This window comes from Panicum virgatum, chromosome 8N (assembly GCF_016808335.1).
Source record: "Panicum virgatum strain AP13 chromosome 8N, P.virgatum_v5, whole genome shotgun sequence".
Taxonomy (NCBI): domain Eukaryota; kingdom Viridiplantae; phylum Streptophyta; class Magnoliopsida; order Poales; family Poaceae; genus Panicum; species Panicum virgatum.
Window position 1 is genome coordinate 36,727,457 of NC_053152.1, and position 7,198 is coordinate 36,734,654.

Here is a 7,198-nt window from a genome sequence, read left to right on the forward strand (position 1 = left end):
ACCGGTCTGGTAAACCGCTACCGGAGGGCGGCGGTTTGACCGGACCGGTCGGTTCGGTTAACCCTGACTGCAACAGCACATCGACGAGGTCGCTCGCCATCACGGATTCTCTACGCAGGTGCGCAGGGACGCACCCTTTATTCACCGTCAATATGGGCTACGAGATTGGCCAGAAACTGATTTTGCAGTTGACCGGATGGACTGGTCCCAGCGGCCAACGCGGTGCATGTGGTGGGCCAGTGGGCCACGCACGATAGCTTTCTCCTTCCCTTACCCCTTCATGGCTCCCAGTTTTCCTTTCCTCTTTCTCCGCTGGATCCAGCATTTCAGCAGCACCAAGCACAGCCGGCTAGAAGAGCAGATGGGCGAGCGCATGCCCTCTCCGCTGCCGGCGCAGCAGGAGGACAAGCGCTTCCAAGAGCAGCAGCAGGCTTCGGCTTCATCGTCGGTTGGAGCGACGGTGCGCAACTCCCCCAACGTGGGCGAGTGCGACCAAGAGCGGCGACCTTCAGCTTCATCGTCGCCGTTCGGGCATGGTCGAGTGTCGGCATTCGTCTCTCCCTCATCCCACAAGGGGCACATGGTCAGGAGAGCAGGGGCGGAGCCAGGAATCTGTTTTTTTCATTATTGGGGGGCCAACCATATAAATTTCTATAAAATGTTAATCAAAATTTTAATTTGTAGTGTAAATTTGGTGCTCATGGGGGCCAGGCCCCTGCCCGCCCCCCCTCTCTCCGCCCCTGCGGGAGAGGCTGTGCAGCTGCTTTTTTTCCTTTTTTATAATGTTTCTTTTCATTTTTTGCATAATTTTGCTTAAATTTTTTTTTGCTAACTTTCAGTTGTTATAAGTTTTCTTCAACTTTTGTTTGTTCCATACTATGCATTGTTTCTTTGATTTTTTATCAAAAAAAATATTTCCAACTTTTATCTCCGAGATTTTTGTGCTCGGATTTTTTATATGCCTTTTCTTTCTTGTTTCAAAAATTTTCAAGACTTTTGTTTCAAAAAATTTTATCACGAAATATTCTCTTCCATTTTTGTGGAATCTGTCTGTTGAAATTTTTTCTTTCAATGTTTTGTTGCAAATTTTATATAAACCTGATTTAGATTGTTTGAGTGGAGTGTGGCTGTGTGGGAGCCAAACCAGATTGGCATACGTGAGGGGGACGCTGGAAAAGAATGGATCCGGATGTCACGTTGTCGGAAATCGACCGGACCAAGGTTAAATTTATGGGCGACCGTGAATTAGTCGGCTCCCGAGATTGGCGTGGTCAAAGCGCTCACCGCACGGGACTTGGACCTAATGACTTTCTTTGTCCGTTGATAATAAGGAATTCACGATTAAACCATATGTCCTTTCACACGGCAATAGGAGATCGGGTTTGTTGACAGCCAATTCTGGCAACCAATTAATGTAGAGGTAAGTGATACCTACAGAACCCAAATGGTGATGATAGAGGCGTCGAGGGCTTTGTCGATGGTATATGTGATATATATTGTCAAAGTACACCTAAAAGTCGTCCTCCCCACGGAAGAAATCATAGTCACGATACTTGACTCCAAACATTTTCATTTCGTCATTCGACATTCGCAGGTACCATCTATGCAAATTGTACATCTGCGTGCCCAGACTCATCTCCTGTTCCTCAGTGACAAAAGATTTTCCATGCTCGAATGGAGTAATAATGGGAGCGACAGGGATATCCAGCTCCTCTTGCCACGTTGCCTGCTCTAGCGTTAATCCAGTTTTAGAAAGAAATAGCGCCGCCTGTAGGTCCGCCTCGTGTAGGAGCAACCTTGGCACATGGAGGGGCTCAAATTCTTTTTGTTGTGTGCAGCGCTGAGGAATGGTCTTGCCACATTTTTTCTTCTAATTTCTCACCTTGTGGGCCTTTGTCAGAGTACGATCATAGTCCAAGGCTATGCTTTTCGGTTTTGGTTAGTTGTCTAGGCTTGCGAGAAGCTTTTTCCCTAATTCTAGAGGTACATTTTCCCTCGGCGGGGGGACTTTAGGCTTCAACTGTTCTTTTATATATCGAGCAGTTTCCTCTTCCAACTCCTCAGCGGTCTTCTCGTAGGTTAATTTTCTTTCGACCGTCTTCTGCTTCTTCTTTGAGGGTCCAGCCGCTGGGAGGGATGATGTATTTTTCTTTCCTTTTTCCGGTGCTGGAGGAGTTGGAGTACTCGTGGCCCTTTTCCCCAGCGGAGACGGTGGTGAGGGAGGTGGTTGTGGGGACGGCGGTGAGGGAGGCCGCGGAGACGGCGATCGGTCTGCACGGGAGCCGTTGTGCTTGCAGTAAGTTTGATGTCGGCCTTGCGCCATAGAACGACCCCGTGCAGTGCATCTCCCAATGTCTTCTCTCCATCCCCTCCAACCAAGCCGAGCTCAAGATCCTCATTGTTTCCAACTATCTGCTCAACTGTGACGGAGGTGTAGCCAGGGGGTATCGGCCTTCCATGAATTGTAGTACAAGGATTCAGTGGCAGGGCTGACCCGTATGCTATATGAATGGATATATTCTTTGCTCACACATGTAGCTCGCATGCTGTCGGCATGGTGATATCATCCACTACATACCTCTTGTCATCTACTGCCGTTGGCTCAATCTAGGGGTGCCGATCAGCTTGTACGTCGGGCGTCGCCGTGGATGCATAACTGCTGCGTCATTGAGAGGCCGGGCTTATCACAACATCCGGGTGAGACCCAGCAGTGCCCCTTTGGCTCAGAGCTAGCTGCACTACCTCATTGACCCTGGCGTCCATCTGAGATTCCAAGGACGCAACCTTCATGTTCATCTCTTCTTGTAAGGCACAGAGTTTCTCTTCTTATTCGGTTTTGCTCTTTCAGTAAGTCTTGTAAGAGGAATCTCCGGCCCAAGCAACTTTCCAGGGCACCACGCCGATGCCGCGGGATCGTCTAGGGTGTTCAGGATTCTTTAATGCCCTGGTCAGTTCATCATTCTCCCTTTGAGGCTGGAATGTTCCTTGTTGGGCCTCATCTATTGCTGTGACCAGGTCGCGGGACACTTCTTGCATATGCTCTGGCACGACCAAAGTTCCGTCCAACTGGTTTAGTGTCACGCCGTTAGCAAATAACCACCACTTGGATCTATCTGGCCAATCCCAAGTCGCCGGCCTAATGCCTCTATCCATAAGGTCCTGCTCCATCTTCTGCCATTTTTTGGCTGACTTCTTGTCCCGTCAGCCCCAAGGTGGTGGATGTACTTCTTATTTGCTGCATTCGTCTTGGCTTGTTCGGATTTTCCTTGGGCTTCGTCTGATAGTTTGTATGGTTTGAGCTCCTCCCATTATGGTTTAACCTAAGGAAGATCGTCCTAGTTCGGCCCCTTATCCTTCTTGATGTAATTGGTGTACAACTTCTTCTTGAAAGTTGCAAAGGCAAGGGCCATCTTTTTCATGGCACATTTCTTCACAAGTTTTTGGTCAACTCCTTCAGGAAGAGTGAACATATCCTTGAGTTCTGTCCATAACATTTCCTTCTGATGTGGAGGCATGGCGTATTGCTGTTCTTCTGGTTTGTTCGATTTCCATAGTCTTGTGGTGATCGGAATTCTTGCCCGAACAATAACCCCATATTGGTTGACAAATTTCGTGCTAGCAGCCTCTGGAGCACTTGGACAGCCCTCTGCGTCCACTTCTGTGACAACCTATCTTCCCTCCAGCTTCTTGGTCGGCCGGCGTCTCCCTTTTGATTGGCTCAATGAAGTTGATGCGGAGGTCGACTAAATTACAGAAAAGATATGTTAATCGCAAAACTAATCTACCAAAGTCACCATGCATATATCATTTAGATACGTACTGAAACGTGCTGCTGATGATTGGGCGGCAGTGCAAAGTCATCATCTTCTTCATCTCCATCTCCATCTCCAGACATATTTAGAAATGAATCAGCTGTCCGAGCATCTTCTTCACCGATTTGCGGGGCGGTGTTGACCCTCGTATCTTCGTTTATGGCATCCAACATGTATTGCCTTGCGGCCTCCTCATCACCGAAGGGGTCCATCCTTAACTGAAACCGTAAAAATGTGTTAGAGTATGTGTCCATCCTTAACTGAAGCACGAGAATTCAATTATTTGAACCAGAGTGTGTGTGTGTGAGAGAGAGTTTGTGTGTGTTAGAGGGGGAGAGAGAGAGAGTGTGTGTGTGTGTGTGTGTTTGAGAGAGTGAGTGTGAGTGAGTGTGTGAGAGATTGTGTGTGTGAGAGAGAGGGAGTGTGTGTTTTAGAGAGAGAGAGAGTGTGTGTGTGTTAGAGGGAGAGAGAGACCGAGCATCGGTGAGAAGGAGACAGCGAGAGTTAGCGAGAGACCGAGCGTCGGTGAGTGAGTAAGTGAGAGATCGAGCGTCGGTGAGAAGGAGAGAGCGTCGGTGAGTGAGTGAGCGAGAGACCGAGTGAGAGTTAGTGAGTGAGCGTGTGTTTGACTGTTAGCGCGAGTTTGCGAGCTCGAGAAGTAATATAAATGACACCTTTGAATTAAGAATGAAGAATACATGTAAATAAAGTCTTTGAATGACATAATTAAATAATGAATACATGATAATAGATCACTATATCTCTCTATATCCTTCCCTATTTCTCTCTATATTCTCTCTAATTCTCACTATATCTCTATAAATCAATTATACTTAATATATAATAAAGAAAACACTATATCCATATTTGAATTCTAAAAATTATTGTATCTAATACTAGAAGTTAAAAGCTTTATTCACTCTTCAATTAAAAAATTATTTAAAAAATTCTATCTAATAGTAGAAGTTTAAAGCATTATTCTATCCAATACTAGAAGTTAAATTCTATCTAATTATACAAACTAATATACATAAATTATATACTATATACCTAAATTATATACTATATACATATATACATACATAATACAAACTAATTATATAGAAATTATTTAAATTCTATCTAATTATGCATTATATAGTATATACATATATATAACAAACTAATATATAAATAAAATAATTAAGAAAAAAAGGGGCGGCGAGCGGCGGCGCCGCCATTCCTTACGTCATCGGCGCGAGGGCACTGGTCGGCGGTGGAGGGGGGCGAGTCGCCGGCGCGGTGTTGGAGGGCGAGTCGGCGGTGCGGTGGACGGGGCGGCGTCGAGGTGCTCGCCACCGCAGGGGAGGGGGCCGTGCGCGGCGTCGAGGCAGGCCGGGGAGGGCGATCGAAGATGGCGCGACCACCGGAGAGGACGAGGAAGGCGCGCGTGAGCGTTTCCCCAGCCGGGCCGGGCGCGCGGAGTCGCCCGGAGTTGACGTTGATGAAGAGGTCGGCGCGGGCGAGGGCGGAGGAGGGGCGGGGCCACCGGCGCGGGCGAACAATGCCGGAGCGAGTGCGGAGAAAAACGGCAACGGCGGCACGACGATGCGGCAGTGCGCGGCGAAGGACGGCGACGGTGGCCCGAGGATCGAGGAGGTCGACGTCGATGCACTGGCGGCGGAGGCAATTGAGATGAGGACTTAGGCAAGGAAGAAGGGGATGGATTATATAGGCAGGGCCTTTGATGCTGGGTGAAAACGTCACCCGTTACCTATGGCAGCCTTAGGCACTGGTTGGAATCTAACCCGGTCCCTTAATAAAGCCTTAGGCATCGGTTTCTTTTTCACCTGGTGCCTTTGGTCCCCAACGGGCGGGAAATGAAATACCCTTTGGCACCGGGTGAGGTAAACAAACCGGTGCCAAAGGCTTCTTTTCCCTTTATTTGGACTGATGGCCTGCTCCAATCTGAAATCTCTAAATAGTGCAATGGTTTCTCAACGTGTTTTGGGCGCCAAAGCCGGGTTCGACTCCCGCCCAAAACACCTTTTTTGACGAAAAAAGCCTTTGGTACCGGTTGAAACTACCAACCGGTACCAAATAGTGATCCTTTGGTAAATTTATTAATTGCCTACTAATTATATTCTATGAATAATAAATCATTTATTTGACTAGTAAATCAGTTAATTGTCCAATAAATCAATTCATTGCATAACAAATCTGATAATGCTACAATACATAATCATTCAACTAATGGAATATTAACGATGGTTTGCTTTACAATCATCCCTTCATTGTGATCATGAGGTGCGTAGGGAGCCTCCTCTTCGGCTAAAAGAATACTTGTGTCAATCACCACTGCAAGCGGAGTCATGTCTTCAACCTTGTTGTATTCTTCTTCATCTATGACATCGTCGACTCCCACAATTTTTCTTTTGCCTGCCAGAACAATGTGGCGCTTTGGCTCATCTCTTGCACCTAGAAAACTTGATTTATTTCTAGACTTGTCTTTTTTCGATTTGCTAGACATGTCCTGCACATAGAAAACTTGAGTGACATCCTTAGCTAGGATGAATGGTTCGTCTCGATAACTAAGCTCTTTGAGGTCTACTGTTGTCATTCCGTACTTGTCGATATCGACACCTTTTCCTGTCAGTTTAACCCATTGGCAATGAAATAGAGAGATCTTTAGCGGCCCATAGTCGAGTTCCCAGATCCCTTCAATGTAACCAAAATATGAGTTTGTTTGGCCACTAGAGTCAGTGGCATCTATACGAACACCACTATTTTGATTAGTGCTCTTGTTATCTTGGGCTCTTGTATAAAATGTATAACCATTAATTTCATATTCTTTGTACATCAGGATTGAATTTGCCGGAACCCTGGCCAGCCAAGCTAGCTGCTCATGAATTTCATCGTTGGCCATGACTTCCTTCTGCAACCAAGTGGCGAATGTATCGTTATGATGTTTTGTAATCCATGTCTTAGACTTCAAAGGGTACATGCTTCGCACAATTTGCATGTGCTCCTCTATGTATGGAGCCACCAAGGCTGATTGTTACAGAACTATGAGATGTGCTTTGCTCAACGTGGCATGATCTATGGCATTTACTGATTTTCTTCCAAGTGTGCCCTTTCCAATCAGCTGCCCCTCATGACACGATACTGGAATCCCAATTGGGCAGAGTTCTTCCACATAGTCAACACAAAACTCAATGACCTCATCTGTGACGAAACCTTTCGCAATGCTTCCTTCTGGATGAGCCCGATTACGAACATATTTCTTTAGGACTGCAAAGTATCATTCAAAAGGAAACATATTAGGAAGGAAAACAGGGCCTAGAATATCAATCTCTTTGACTAGGTGAACTAGAAGATGCATCATAATATTGAAGAATGATGGAAGA